Source organism: Rousettus aegyptiacus, unplaced genomic scaffold (genome assembly GCF_014176215.1).
Source record: "Rousettus aegyptiacus isolate mRouAeg1 unplaced genomic scaffold, mRouAeg1.p scaffold_m13_p_3, whole genome shotgun sequence".
Taxonomy (NCBI): domain Eukaryota; kingdom Metazoa; phylum Chordata; class Mammalia; order Chiroptera; family Pteropodidae; genus Rousettus; species Rousettus aegyptiacus.
The window spans coordinates 37593659-37609065 of record NW_023416306.1 but is presented as its reverse complement, the minus strand read 5'-3'; the positions used below and the strand labels follow the sequence as shown (position 1 = coordinate 37609065).

The following is a 15407-nucleotide window of genomic DNA, read 5'->3' as shown; positions in this document are numbered from 1 at the left end:
GCTTAGATTTTTGACCCTAAACTCTTAAAGTCAACGGTTGAATCGTATGGTTGATGGAGCGGAGACAATATTTAGTGCAAAGTACTGGAATTTTATAAGCTTTGGCAATAAAAGGTAAAGATGTATCATTCTAGACTAATATTAGAAAATAATGCCTTGTAATTTTATAGCTCGTCATCTCAATTGATCCTCAAAATAATCCTTGTGTGATATAGTGGGGTCGGGTTGTCATATCCCCACGTTAATGAAGGGAAAACTGAGACTCAGAGAGGTTGAGTGAATTGGCCCATGTCATCCTGCTGGTATACTGAAGAGGTAGGATAGAAACCCAGGTTTTCTGTTTTTATGTCCTGACTTTTTACATTACAGCATTTTGATTTTCAAGACAGCAGTGTTTAGTGTTTAGCCTGGACATACAGAAATGAATCCCTCTTTTTAAGGGATAATTGGGAGTTTCAGCTGAAAGACAAACAAGTCATAAAACCTTTGCAGTACAATTTGGTAAGGAAAATAGTAAAAACTATAGAATGACACTCTGAAGAAAAGAAGGCTCAATTCTGTCAGGGGCGGGAATGAGGAGGAGTGTAAGCTCTTGCGTTTAGGAGAAAGAGTTTTGGCTTACAGCAAGGTTTCTCTTCCACAAGAGAAGACCTGAAAAAAATATTTTTTCTTACTGAGTTCAGGAGACTGAATGATTAAAGAATTCAGTTGATGGTACTGAATATAGTAACTGCAGCTGAGTGAGACAGTTTGTGGCAGTTGAAGAATTCTTGGTGTAGGAGTAAGGAGCATTCCCAGGGAGAGGCAGCGGGGTTAAGGCCTGCAGCAAAAAATGGCTCCAGACTTTTGACACCACTTGGAGCTTCAGAAAGTCACTGTGGCAGATGGTGCTTTTCAAAGATGGCTACAACCATGTTTTTTGCCCTTTGAACTTTTCTACAATGGACATTCTATTCCCCTCTCAAGAGGTTGAGTCTAACTTTTCTCTCTTTTAATCTGGTAGACTTGTGACTGCTTCAACCCAAAGGATGCTGTGTGATTTCCAAGACACAAAAATGTTTGCTGGAACACTCTTTGCATTAGTCAGGCTACTTTCTATGAAAATGAAATCAATACTGTCAAGGATGAACTAAGCCATTGATGTATCTCTATCAATAGTGTATCGAGTCATATACTATCTATCTATCTATCTATCTATCTATCTATCTAAGCATCTATCTCATTTCTATTAATATGGGATAAAATACTTCTATTAGAATTAGTTCTACTATTTGTTCTTTTACTATTGAAGTCCATTATGGACATGTAAAATTGGTTCGTATGACTGATCAGAGAGGATTTTAAAGATAAAAACAGATTCATTTGTTTATTAAGAAGACAGTAGAGAAAGAAAAAGGCTAGTAGAAAAAGAAGGTGAAATGTTATACCCTATCCTGAAATAGATAACGTTTATATTGCATAACCTCTTGTTTTTCGAGGTTTTTCTCTGTCTCTCTGGCTTCTCTTACTCAATTTTGTTTGTTTGTTTTTTGTTTGTTTGTTTTCTTTGCAACCTCTTTTTGCTCTGTCTATCCCTTACTTTTCAGTGTTTTCCATGGTTACTTCTAAGGCCCTCTTTCCCTTCTTTTTAATTCCTATTCCTTTATTTTACCTTTCCTTCTCGCTCCATACATGCTCCAAGTGTAATCTTATCCCTTTTTTAAGCCTAATCATTATTTATTGTGGACAGTCATTAACTCCATATTTATTGAGTGCCTTCTGTGTGCCAGGCATTCTTCTAAGAGCTGGGGATACAGTTATAGCTTGACATTTTTAGTAGTTTAATCCTTGTGAATTTTATTTCCAACTGGCAATAATCACCACCAAAATTCAAATATTATTGTATAAATTTACATTAACATAAAATATGTGTTCTGAAGATGATGAGTGTTTAGGAAAGAATAAGTAACTGGTTAACAGCTTGAGCCAGCAGACTTTTCCTACCTCTCAGCTTGGAAAGAGTAGGTGTTTACCTTGGTATTAAGGTAGTAAGATTGATGAGAAAATAATTTTCCCTTTTGACACATATTGCACTGGGTAGGATGCAATGGGGAAGTCCTCTATGATGACTGCTGTTAATGGCAGAAACCTTGTTTGAGGCAGATGCCAGGAGGGAAAGAAGTAGGAAGTGTCATCTTACTTGAGTCTGCTTGGCTTTCGTACATTATGGATTGTGCTGGATCACTGTGAGCCAGGTTCTGGATTTTACATTATCTTGATTGACTTCTTTCTTGGACCACAGTTATTTGGTAATGTTAATAGGGACTTTCCAGAGGAATAACTAGGGGGGTGGGGGAAACAGAAAACCATTCACACAGTTGAAAATAGATGTCTTTGGTGATATTTATATTGGGCAGAAACTGTACCTCATTTTGGATTACATATAAGGACATTCTTGGCTTCTAGCAAATTCTAACCCTAATGTAATTTGCAAAATTATTTGGTTTGGAAAGACGCAGAAAAGTAAATTTTAAATTGTCATGTAGTATTTACTTTCAACCCATTGAGGAGCTTAAAAATCAACATGAAGGCACACCTCCATCAGTGTTGTTAAAAAAAAAAAAAAAAAAAAACAAATCCCAAAACAGTTTATCTTAACAATAAAAGGTCCACCTAAATCAAAATGAATGGCCAACAACTTTTCATAGACTATTTACTTCTAGATTTTCTGGGTATTTTTTTTTATTTTTTATTGCCATGATGTTTAGGATTCCTTTTTCCTTTTGAATTCAAGGCACCAAAAGGCTTTGTTCTGGAACTATCTTCCACCAAAGCAGCTGCTGGTCTGTTACAGACACAGAGTGCTTAACTTTCACAAGGCTTAGCATCCTCTTCTTATATCCATGTTCTACGGTTCCTAAAGCTAGTCATTACTAATTACTTTCAACTGCCTCACCACCGTCTCCTGAGGTGATCTCCAGTATTTTAATTCCAAAGGTATTAAATCACATCCAACCCCGGTGATGGATTTTGTTGCAGACAGCTAGTTTGAGTTTCCTTTTGTTTTGCTTGGTAAAGAAGTTGTCAGTTAAACTGAGGAGAAACACAAATGTATCTGTGATATGGGTGGGATAGAAAATAGGAGAAATTTATAATGTAGTGGCAGTATCAAAACTCATAGAATTTCTCCGAGGCATGATAATTTCTGAGTATAACGGTGCAGGAAGGAGCGAACACCTATTGAAATATCTACTGTGTGTGAGGCTCTGTGCTAAGATTTTCTTAATCTTTCTTGTTTAAATCTCACAACATAATTAGAAATGAATATTATCTCTAACTTACCGATGAGAAAGCTAAAGTTCAAAGATGTGAAACAATCTGTGCCAGATCACACATCAAGTAAATGAAAGAGCCAGTATTTAAACCCAATTCTGAATCCAAAAGCTTTGCTTTTTTCCAGTGTATTATGAATGCTGAACTATATATGGTATCCACGGACTATTTTATTTTAAATGCCTCAGAAAAGAGTGGGGTAAGACATCCTCACAATTGTTTGAAGTGTGACATTTGACCTCTCTAAGTGAAAACAACTGGAGGAATTACCTTCACAATGAAGCAAACAATTTAAGGTCTCCAAACATCAGCCCAAGAAACGGTGGTGATGGACAGGTTGACAATCCCTATATATGTCATAAAACAACCACCTCAAAAACAGAATCTCGTATTCTCCTGTAATAAACAACAACAAAAAGGAAGCATTATGCTGATTTTCCTGTGTGTTGAAAGGAAATGATAAGATGGATGATTGTAAAGATGCTGCATTTCGATGGTACAGTTCGCCCCTCATCTTCCACTGATTGGCTTCTGAATGCTTTTCCTCAAAGCTTAATCAGAAAGATGCTACCTGGTGCTTTAGAAATGTGAAGATTTTCCATTGTTGTTGAAACAGTTCTAAGAAAGGGAGGGAAGGTTAGAGTGGGAAGGAACGGGGAGGGAAAGGAAGGAAAGGGAAGGAGGGAGGGAGGGAGGGAGGGAGACAGAGAGAGAGAGAAAAAGAAAGAAAGAGAAAGAGAGGGAGGGAGGAAGGGAGGGAGGGAGGGAGGAAGGAAGGAAGGAAGGAAGGAAGGAAGGAAGGAAGGAAGGAAGGAAGGAAGGAAGGAAGGAAGGAAGAAGAAAAACTTAATTTGAAGTTTAGTTTCAATATACTTGAATTTTAATTTCCTTTTTCTTAGCTGAGGCACATTTTTTTTTTTTTCTTTTTGGATCAGAAAGCTCTCCTGGCTGCTATCGAGAGTAAGAAATACCGTCCTGAGACAGATGTCTGTTTTCTCTGCCAGGCTGGTGTGGAGCCGACCCAGAGTCTCCTCCTCCATCCGAAAAGTGGGGGAAGCAGCAAAGAGGGATCAAGCTTTGTGCCTAAAACATTTTTTCTCATTCCAGTGCTCTTGCCACATCCAATGTCTTTTAAAATAGCAGCAAAATGGCTCCGAACATATATGGCATTCATGAGAGGTGAGTCCTTAAGGGCTCTAGACTTGTGAGTCATGCCTATCCTGATAGCTGGATAGACTTTGAGCTGGGTCAGACCTGGATTTGAATCTTGGCCCTAAAGGCTTATAAGCAGCTTTGTCTTGGGATAGTGATGCGATAGAATGTAAAACAAGACCTTTCCTGTGACCTTAGAATTTTTAATTAAGGCTCATAAATAGAAGACAACGGTGATGAATACCTACACTTTGTAAGGAGAGGTCTAGACATTTCTCTGTAGACTCTATTAGGAAGTTGTAAACCTTTTGCCTCCATTAACTCTTTAAACTGTTTGCCCCCATTAACTAGCTCCAGTCTCTATAAGAGAAAGTTAGGCAATGTGGTAAAGAAGAAGAGGGTACCTTGAAGGGTAAAAACAGGATTGAAAAGTGTCAGGGTTTCTTTCCTGTACTTCCTTCTTTGCCTCAAATCCAGGGAAACCATTTTAGAGATAAGGGTCACTTGATGGAAAGGAAAATTGACAATTCACAATCCTGTTGTTTGCTTGACAACCTAGAGCAGAGGTCAGCAAGCTTTTAAACTATAAAGAGCCAAAAAGTCAATATTTTAGACATTGTGGGTTATGAGGTCCTAGTTGCAACTATTCAACTCTGCAGTTGTAGAATGAAAGGAGTCCTAGAGAAGAGGTAAATGTGACTGTATTCCAATAAACTTTATCTTTAAAAGTCTACTGGTCAGATTTGGCCTGTAGGTCATTGTTTGCTGATCCCAGACTTAGAGAGTCACCCAAGTGAATTCCTAGAAGAATGTCTGATGGGCATATGGGAAATTAAAGACTAGAATATCCTGTGATGGCCTTGTCAAAACAATTGCAAAAGGTAGGAAAAGGCAAAAATGATAATTGGGTCTTTTTAAATGGAAGCTAGGCTTTGTCTAGAACACTCCCTTTGGTTACATGATTCTCTGGAGTATGTAGCATTCATTTCCTTTGAGTTACTTGACACTCTATAAATTATAGAAAACTGATAGTAATAGAAATGATTCCTGTTCATAGAGATGCAAGTAAATTTTGTCTAATGGAAAGGCAATTGATTCGTCTATCTTCTCCTCTGAAGAAGCCAGTTTTACATCTATTAAGCAAATTCTTTTCATTTTGATATTCCTAAGGGCTTCTGAATCTTCACTTTAGATTCTCCTTTGAACTAGTTCTAGCATCTTACTAGTTCTTTCATTATTTAATCAATTAAAGATAACAGTTGACATATATTCAGTTTATATTTGTGCAAAATTCATGATTTTATCTCTTAACACCCAGGAAAGGAGAGAAGGCATCAGAGAAAGTGTGTTGGGCATCTCTTGTGCATCACCCTAAAACCCTCTTGGTCACTCACCTCTTATTCCAGTCACTGCTGCTGTTTCCCGCAGGTCCAATGGGTCAGGGTCTGGCCTCAGGCCCACATGCATAGCATTGCCTTCCTGCCCTAAGATTTCTTTGAGATGGTGCCCCTGAACTTGTGTAAACTCAGCTTGGAATTGCCGTGAGTTAATACTAGTGGAAGCACACTTGGTCAATGGGAAACAATACATAAATACATTCTACTGTCTTCAGTTCTCCTGAGGTGATGAATTTCATAAAGTCTGTGGTTTATCCTGACAGGATCTCCATCCTTGTCCTTCATGGAGGCCAACTTGATAAAGCATACCTCGATTGGCTTTGCCTCTTGTTTCTCTCCTTCTTTCTTGCTCCCTGGGATTATAACCCCAAGTAAACTACCTGCATGAAAGCTCTTTTAGGAACCGAGACTAAGACAAGCAGAGACCTGAATTTTGCTTGCTGGACAAGTATTCACAATGTTTTCTGGGGGCCGGGTTGACTATCAACAGGAGAGCCAGGAGTGAACTCTACTGAAAAGAACTACCCTGTTCTGGAAGAGTGTTTACTAAAATGAGGAAGTCCTCACAGAAGGAGATTGAATGAGGTGTTAGAGGGAAGGAAATGAGGTGGAATAATAGAGGTCAGCCTGAACTTGCATTTCCTGCCTTGAGGAATGATGCAATGGGAGGCCTCTGAGGAGGACTTGGAAAAATTGACCATGAGCCCCATAGAAAAGCCAGAATCTAATGACTGCTTTGCAAAGGCCATTAGTCATTTAAAAGAGAACTATAAAAAGCATCAACTAAGAGAAGAAGCTTTTGATCCTTTACCACTTATTCCACCTACTGCTCTTGACCATGGAGGAGCAAGAGCCATCCACAAGAATAAGTGAGGTATTAGATGATGGTGAGTATGAGAGGACGCCATACTACTTCCTGCTCTCCATTCATGGTCTATAAAATTTTAGGTTAGCATTGGGTGTACAGGAGGGGAGAAGTTCTTAATTGGTTGAGAGATTGAAGTTTTGATCTGGACTGGGATGGAATTTGTTTTTTATTTAATTTTTAAATTTTTCTTTCCGTCTTATTGAGATATAATTGATATACAACATTGTATAAGTTTAAGATATAAAACATAAGACTTGACATACATATATTGCAAAATGATTATCACAATAAGTTTAGTTAACATTCATCACCTCATATCATTACAAAAATGCATTTTTCTTGTAAAAAGTACATTTAGGATTTCTTCTCTTAACAACTTTCAAATACAGCACACAGCAGGGTTATCTATAGTCACCATGCTGTGCATTATATCTCCAGGACTTACTTATAATGGGGAATTTGCACATTTGACTACCTTCATCCAACTCACCCCCACTCACACCTCTGATAACCACAATCTCTTTTCCTATGATTTTTTTTTTAATTCCACATATAAGTGAGATCATACAGTATTTGTCTTTCTCTGTCTGACTTATTTCACTTAGTATAATGCCCTTGAGGTCCTTCCATGTTTTCACAAATGGCAGTATTTCGTTCTTTTTTTTTTTGTGGCTATATATATATGAATATTATTATTATTATTATTATGTGTGTGTGTGTGTGTGTGTGTGTGTGTGTGTGTATTACATCTGCTTTATCCATTCTTCTGTCTGTCAATGAACACTTGGGTAGTTTCCATGTCTTGTCTATTGTAAATAATGTCTTGTCTATTGTAAATAATGTCTGTCAATGAACACTTAGGTAGTTTCCATGTCTTGTCTATTGTAAATAATGGGGTTGCAGATATCTCTTTGATGTCGTGATTTTGTTTCCTTCAGATATATACCCAAGAGTGGAATTGGTAGTTCTATTTTTTAATATTTTGAGGAACTTCCATACTGTTTTCCATAGTGGCTGCACCAGTTTACATTTCCACTAACAGTGCACGAGGGTTCCCTTTTCTCCACATCCTCGCCAACACTTGTTATCACTTGTCTTTTTTATAATAGCCATTTTAACAGGTGTGAGGTGATGTCTCACTGTGGTTTTGATTTGCAGTTCCCTGACGGTTGGTGATGTTGAGCACCTTTTTGTGTACCTGTTGGCCATTTGAATATCTTCTTTGGAAATATATCTACTCAGGTTCTTTGCCCACCTTTTAATTGGCCTATTTTTTTCTGTTGAATCATAAGAGTTGTTTATATATTTTGGATAATAACCTTTTATCAGATATATGATTTGCAAATATGTTCTTTCATTATATAGGCTGCCTTTTCATTTCATTGGTTGTTTCTTTGCTGTGTGAAGTTTAGTTTTATGCAGTTTTACTTGTTTTGATTTTGTTTCTTATGCTTTAGTTGAAATATCCATATTGTTAAGACCCAGTGCACAAGAGTTCCCAGGGAGCTTACCACCTATGTTTTCTTCAGGACTTTTATGATTTCAGGTCTGGCATTTAAGTCCTTAATTTATTTCGAGATAATTTTTCTGTTGGGCTGAACTTCTTAACACCTGAAAAAGTAACTCTAAAAATAACTGGCAAGCTATGGAATCTGCCTCAAATGTTGTCAAGGGAGAGAGAACAAAAAGATGACAATATATTAACAACTCTTTTCTGAGTTTGGCCTATCTAATAAACTAGTAATTTATTTAACTTCTCTGATTTTATTTGTTTTGTCTTTAAAATGAAGATACTAAACCAAGCTAATAGGTTTATTTGTAAAGATTAAATAAGATGCTTAGTGTGGTTTATGTTGACTGAGAGACTGATTGACCAAAAGACAGAATGAAAGCACAGAACTCAGACTCCATTGGACAGGTAATTTCAATTCAAATAATCATCAAATGTTGCCACTTCTCAAACCTCTAGTCATTCTTACTTTAAATGCTGTTCTAATCATTTGAGTGTCTTTTTTTTTTCAGGTTTTTTTTTTTTTTTCCTTCTTCTTCTTCTTCTTTTGATTGTGGCTTGGATGACATTGTTCCAATTTCTATTTCATATCCATCAGGGTATCAGGGTAGCCTGACACTTTCTTGTCATTCCTTCCTGATATCCCTCTGTGTGATTTCCCCTTTTTTTACCTAAGCACAGTAAGGCATATTGTTGTCAAACTTAGCAATATTTTAAATAATAAGTGTTGGGCTGAGGTGCACATTTTTTTATATTCAAATACTTTACCCTGAATGATTTATTCCTAGGAGAATATACATACATCTCTGCTTTAAGTCATAAGATGTTTTTTGTCATCCATCAAAATAAACATGTCATGAAAATTTTTTTTGAGGGAAGCAGGAATGCTTCCCTCTTTGCTCCTCAGTGTTTTGAGTTAGGTTTCATTCTTGTTATTTTATCTTGCTGAGAAATATTCGTACAAAGCATTTTGTCTGAGGACGGTGGCCAGATCTGACATAATATTCTCCAAAAGCTCAACTGTCAGTAGGAGAGGTTATCTTACCACATACCACACGCCCTTTGCCACCATGCTCAGACACTCAAAGTTACTTTGTAAAATTTTCCCAGAAAGGAGAATAGTAACATCTGGGGAAACATACAAAAATTCTTTCTGTGATACTGGTGATTATTCCACCTGCCCATAACACATTTACAGAGACACGACAAAAATCCTGGTTCTAACCCATGAACATTCAGAGGCTTGTTTACCACCAACAGCAGATATCTCCCTCCATGTTTGGTCTAAACATATGCCTGTCTCCTCTGGGGAAAAAAGGAAGTCTAGAAAATGCCATATCTATTTGGGTGGCTATGTAGCAAGTCTCAAGCTGGGTTGGTTGGCCCTTAGTAGTATGTCCAAATCACAAAAATTTGACACAACTGTATTTTGGCTATTAATTTAGCTTTTTTTTTTTACTCTCACCCGCACTCCAATTTCTATCTGCCCCAAACTGCTCATGGTGCCTTGTTGCCCTTTAGGTCCTACTACCATAAGGTGCACTGTGCTTGGCCACACAGTAGGTCCTCAATAAGTATTTGTGGAGTGAATAAATGACTCATATGACTAAGGGGCTTTTATTCCTGCTTGCTGCTAGTGAGCTTATTTTTCCCTGGAATGGTATAGTTTCTAACATGTGGGCCATAGAAGTCATGGAGCAGAGGTATTACAGTGATCTCTGTGTCTCTAAACATTCAAGTCCTTCAGGAGGCCCAATTAAAAACATTTCCAAAATGTATATGCCATAATTTTTCATATATGTAAATGAAATTGAGATTAATAAAATGTATTAATGCTCATAAGCCTTATTAGATAGTGTAAATGTAAATCTGTATTGCTTCTAATACAGATCAAAAGATTTGTATTCAATACAGATTGAAAGAAAGATCTGTAATGAAAAGAATACAGAGAGGATGCTGATGTTGTTTTGTGAAAGAAGTGAGTTCTAAAACAGTATGCAAAGTATGGTATCATTCTTGAAAGATAGTACATAAAATGCTAGCTAGAAAGATAAATAGATTAATTTAAATCAAGACAAAGTTGAATTATCTGACAAGTACTCCTCATTTTTAATTTATTTCTTTATTTTGGTGGAATATATTATCCAGTTGATTTCTGAGAAAATGAGCACAGGAGGTTAAGTTTTTTTAGATCATTCTTTTTTTTCTGTCATATTTTTAATTCATAAGACTTTAAAAATTCTCTTCATGTTCCTTTTTAAAAATAGCATTCTGTCCCTGTTCCATGGATATGGGTTTCTCTGATGTCCTGAAAATTTAATTCTAATTTTTTCAGTGTTCTCTCTCTTTTTTTAAAAAAATTTTTTCTTATTTGTTTTGCTCTTGGACTTTCATATTTGTTGTTGGTAAACCTTGGTGATCTCTGGCCAAACTGATCATATTTAAGAAAAAGGCACTAAAGGTGAATGGACGCTCTGGAATGTGATGAGTCTTTGCCAACCAGAGGCCTTCGCTAGGGGGATTCTCTAACACTTTTATTAGGTCATCTAAATTTCTACATTTTCCCGTTAGCATTCTGCAGGTTAGAAGACTGCCTACCGGCATTCTGAAAAGCAACCAGGGAAGTGACTGCAAGATCACTGTTTAGTCTGTACGTTTTCACTGTAATCACCTCTTTTTCAGCTTATTGCATTATCCCAATGATCAGTTACACCTGGGACGCTAAGTCTAAAGCTTCTGGTTTAAGTGCTCTGGATAAACTTCCTCATTCTTTTCTGGGTAGAGAGGGTGGAAACTAAACTGAAGGCCTGGGCTAGAACTGGCATCTGAGAATCTAACCACTGCCTGTATAGATTTCAACCATAAAGGGTCTTAAAACATAATATGCAGTATGTATAAAAAATATATTTGACTTATAAACATACATTTTAATATAAACATACCTAATATATTACAAATATAGATTTAATACCTTTTAAATATATTATAGTGATTTTGAACTCACTAAAACAGTATTTTGACTATAACTTTACAGTATCTTTTTTTTTTGCTGGAAATAGTTAATTATTTAAATAGGCAGTTAATTAAGTTTTGTAGTTGTTTATACAGGTAAGTAACCTAAACGGCTGATTATTTTTTATATGTTTCCTTTATTTTCTTTATATTATTTTAAACTATAGAACATACATGCTTAAATATTAAATGGATACAGAAAGGAATTTAGTAATTGTTGAATATCTCTTCACCTTCTCTCCCACTCCTTAATCACATACTCCTTCCAAGAAGTAATTACTTTTAAGAATTGTAGTCAGTGCTCTAGACTGCCTTTTTAGCTATTGTTTGTGACCTTCTCCCTTCAGTTAATTTAATGTCTATTAGCACATCAACTAGAAAATACAGGGAAAAATTTAGGATACTACTCCTCCAATACATATAATTTATTTGAATATTGGAACATGTATGGTGGAGGGTAAAGAGCTGTGTCTTACATGAATTTTAGCTCCTTTTAAGAACTTTCAATTAATTATAACAGGCCAATATTTTCCCAGTTACCATGGCTAACTGAAGGCCGACCATCATACAAATTAGTTATACAGATCAAAACAGTGAGTATCAGACTTTAAGAAAGATTATTTTAAAGAGTTTTCTTGTATTCTGTGCTAGGAAAAAGATCCAATCGGGAGAATAAGAATGAGATGAAGAATCTAAACTGACACCCAAATGAAAGCCTGTGTTCAGTGAGAAGCATTCAAATAATTTTTTAATGAACTGGTTCCTTTGACTTATGTTAAGATCTATATGTAGGGAGGAAATAAAAGCATGACAGGAATAGAATAGATGGGAAAAAAATTAAACAAGATTCTTCCCCATTAGTTATGACTGACAAGGAAAAGATAATAGCCAAAGAGCAAGTGGAGTTTGTTAGCAGAAGAAAATAATGATAACGGAATTTTCACAAATATATCAGGGAAGAAGTAGATAAAACTGTTTAAAAAGTTCAGTAATCAGCAGTGATAGGTATGACATAAACGACTCTAACATAGCTGAGATATTGGTGTTTAAATTCTCTCATTACCAAGAGAAATAAACAATGGAAGTTGAGATCACTATTGAGTAATGAAGAAAATTGCAAACATAGCTACTAAAAATGCAGATAACTGACTGTTTGTATTTAGAAAATTTAAACTTAGATATATCAGCACATCTGGTTGACACGTCTCCTCCTGGGTAATATGAGAATCAGCTAATGTGCTTACCAAACCACTTATGATGCATAATTTTTATAAGATAATTATGCTGATTTAGCATGAACTACATATCTAAATGCATTGAACTCTAAAGCTGTGAATTTTCAAAGGAGGAAAGCAGGGAAACTGAATAAGAAATATCTGAAGCCTCTATGGCTTTATTCTCCAGATTGACCTTCCCCCTCCTTTAGCTCGGACAGCCAATAGTCACAAAAATTATGCATATTCCTTTATCTAATGTGAATTTAAGCTAAGGAAACATAAGTACACTTGTCATCTCATTTTATCTTTATTTGCCAAAAAAAAAAAAAAAGGGAAAAACAACTTATTTGTTGATTAAACTCAGAGAAATAATAGACTATCTAGTCTATAAAGCAGGTTGCCATGAAAGTATCTATTGAGCTATGGGAAGAAAATATTAGAACTTCTACTTATCTATTAATTTTCAAATTCTATTAACATATTCTTGAAAACGAGAAATACATTAAGTTTACCAATGTTTAATATATTGATTGACACTGGCATTCTTATTTTGGAGTGTTCCACAAAAAATCAAATGTTGGTAGATGGTTGTCCATTTTTTTTTCTCCTTTCAGAATCCTACAACCTTTCATAGCCTACATGGGCTTGTTTTAAGTGGTTTTATAGAGGATATTATCTTATTTGCATCTCAATCTAAAGGATTCCTGCAAAGACATCGCTGATAAAATATAATAACAATGATTAAGCACATCAAAAACATGGCAGAGCTGACAGTTTATCCAGCCATAATATGTATGCATGTTTAGCCATTTAAGAGATAAAAACAATAACAACCTAATCACCTAATCTATTGGACTTAACACTTGGAAATTACCAAGAAGGCTTTTTTCACATATGAATTTACACCCACAACAAAGAAATTAGCTACTGATAGTGTGAATTATCATGATTCACTATATGTTTAAGAATAGTTTTATTTTACTTTATTTCATTCTTTAAATTGTCTAAATTTGCTACATGTATAAATCTTTAAGTATCTATATTTTGGAAATGCTTGCCGAAATTTGTTGATGATGTACAGAATTAAAAATGCTTGGAGATCACTGCATACGAAAATGTATACTAAAAGAGATACTGCAGAGATTCTCAAAGGGTGTGATCTATAATGTTGAGTTCTGTTTATTACCTGTGTGTCATATTTAGGTATAAATTCCATAACACACTTTACAATAAGTAAATGACATTGAGTATTTATGAATCCTTCTACAAGTTGGTTGTGGCATTCTCCTTGTTCTTCCATGGTGTGGAAATAAATGAAGACCAATCGAATATGAAAGTCGATGCCTTTTTATTCAGAACTTGCTCTCACAGGAGAGTCAGCCACCACAACTTGCATATGGCAGAGACTCAAAGGCAGGCAGAGGAGTGAGAAAGCCTGACAGTGGAAAAAAGGAAAGATTTCAGGTGTGCCCTCACTGGAGCCTGTTGGCCTGAGAAAGCTGGTGAGGAAATATCTGGTCCATTGAGAAGAATAGTGCCCTTTCTTTATGACAACTGATAACTGTTGATCATACCCTTGAAGATGGTTAAAGCTATCATTCTGTGAAGAGCTATGATCCCTTGGTGTTGAGAAATCTTTATCCATGTTTGATGGGCAAACCCACAGCAAATATTATAAAATAGGTAGTAAATTACATGTGAAACAGTGCTTGAATTTGTAGTAGCAAAGGATTATAAAGGGAAGGGAAATATTATATTCTACATGTAACAGGATTTAGTTTACGGCCATGGTACCCTGAACAAGCCCGGTCCTGTCTGATCTTGGAAGCTAAGCAGATTTGAGCCTGGTTAGTACTTGGATGGGAGACCACCTAGGAAGGCCGGGTGCTGTAGGCATAAAAAATAAAAAAATAAGGGATCATAAACTGACAAGGTCCTTGCAATCTAGGAGATCAACCAAGGGTTGCCTTGCCAAAAAAATTTAAAAAAATAATAGGATTTAAATCACTAGACATATATGGCAAACTAGACAACATAAAAACAACCACAAAATCTGAAGCTACAAAACAGCTCAAACTGTTTGGTAAAATATGGTAAATATATTTCTAAATAAAGAGCTGAACATACAAGAAAGTTAAAGAAATCCTAGAGGTCATACATGAAGAGGAAACAGAAATTAAGCTTAATGTGAGAGTTTACTTTTGTCTGTCTGTCCTGAGATGAGGGTGGGGTGCTGGTTCTGAAGGTCATGGGCATGTATTTTAGTGGCCACCAAGTGGAAAACAGAAACTGAATCTCCGATTTATGCAAAGAGAAGAATTTGAGGACAAACTGACTCCACTAAATCCTCACATGTAAGAGCCTAAAAGGAATTACCTTAAATGACAGCGGTATTGGGGCAGGGGATACCAAACAAATGATCACCAAACCATGATGCCACTTACCAGCCTAGGGAGAGGGGAAAAAAGCTCATCTGTCTTTTTGAGTTGGGTCCGACCTTGCATGACTTCCTTAAGCTATTTAAGCCACAAAAGAAAAGGTCTGTAACTTTTTGCTGTGCTTGGCTCTCTTTCTGAATTGACTCTTCTTCTGCGCCAGCTCTCCTCTTCTGCTTCTGCTCTTCCAGAGCATGGGCTTTGTTCCACACACCCCAGAGGATAGGTACTATTGTGCTCTCACGTATGACTTTGCCACACCCATGGGTTGACTTCACTTGTTTTTCTGGCTTCCTTGACAATGATTTCCATTATTTCCTTATAACGTGTGTTTCCTCGGTTAAGCATCCCTCTAGCTAGGTTTCAGTTTAGTTTGAGAACCTGTCTTCAGTTCCGATGTGACCTGGGCTGTGGAAGCAAAATGCTAAGAATAAACGCCTGAGATGGGGACCTGTGCAGAGTGGGACGGCTGGCCCATGGTGTTTTAATTACCGTTATTTTTTT

At 36.3% G+C, this 15407-nt stretch overlaps 1 pseudogene; it reads left to right on the top strand.

The window, feature by feature from the left end:
• Nucleotides 1-14245: 14245 nt before the first annotated feature.
• Nucleotides 14246-14364, top strand: LOC118600753 (annotated as a pseudogene).
• Nucleotides 14365-15407: the final 1043 nt, after the last annotated feature.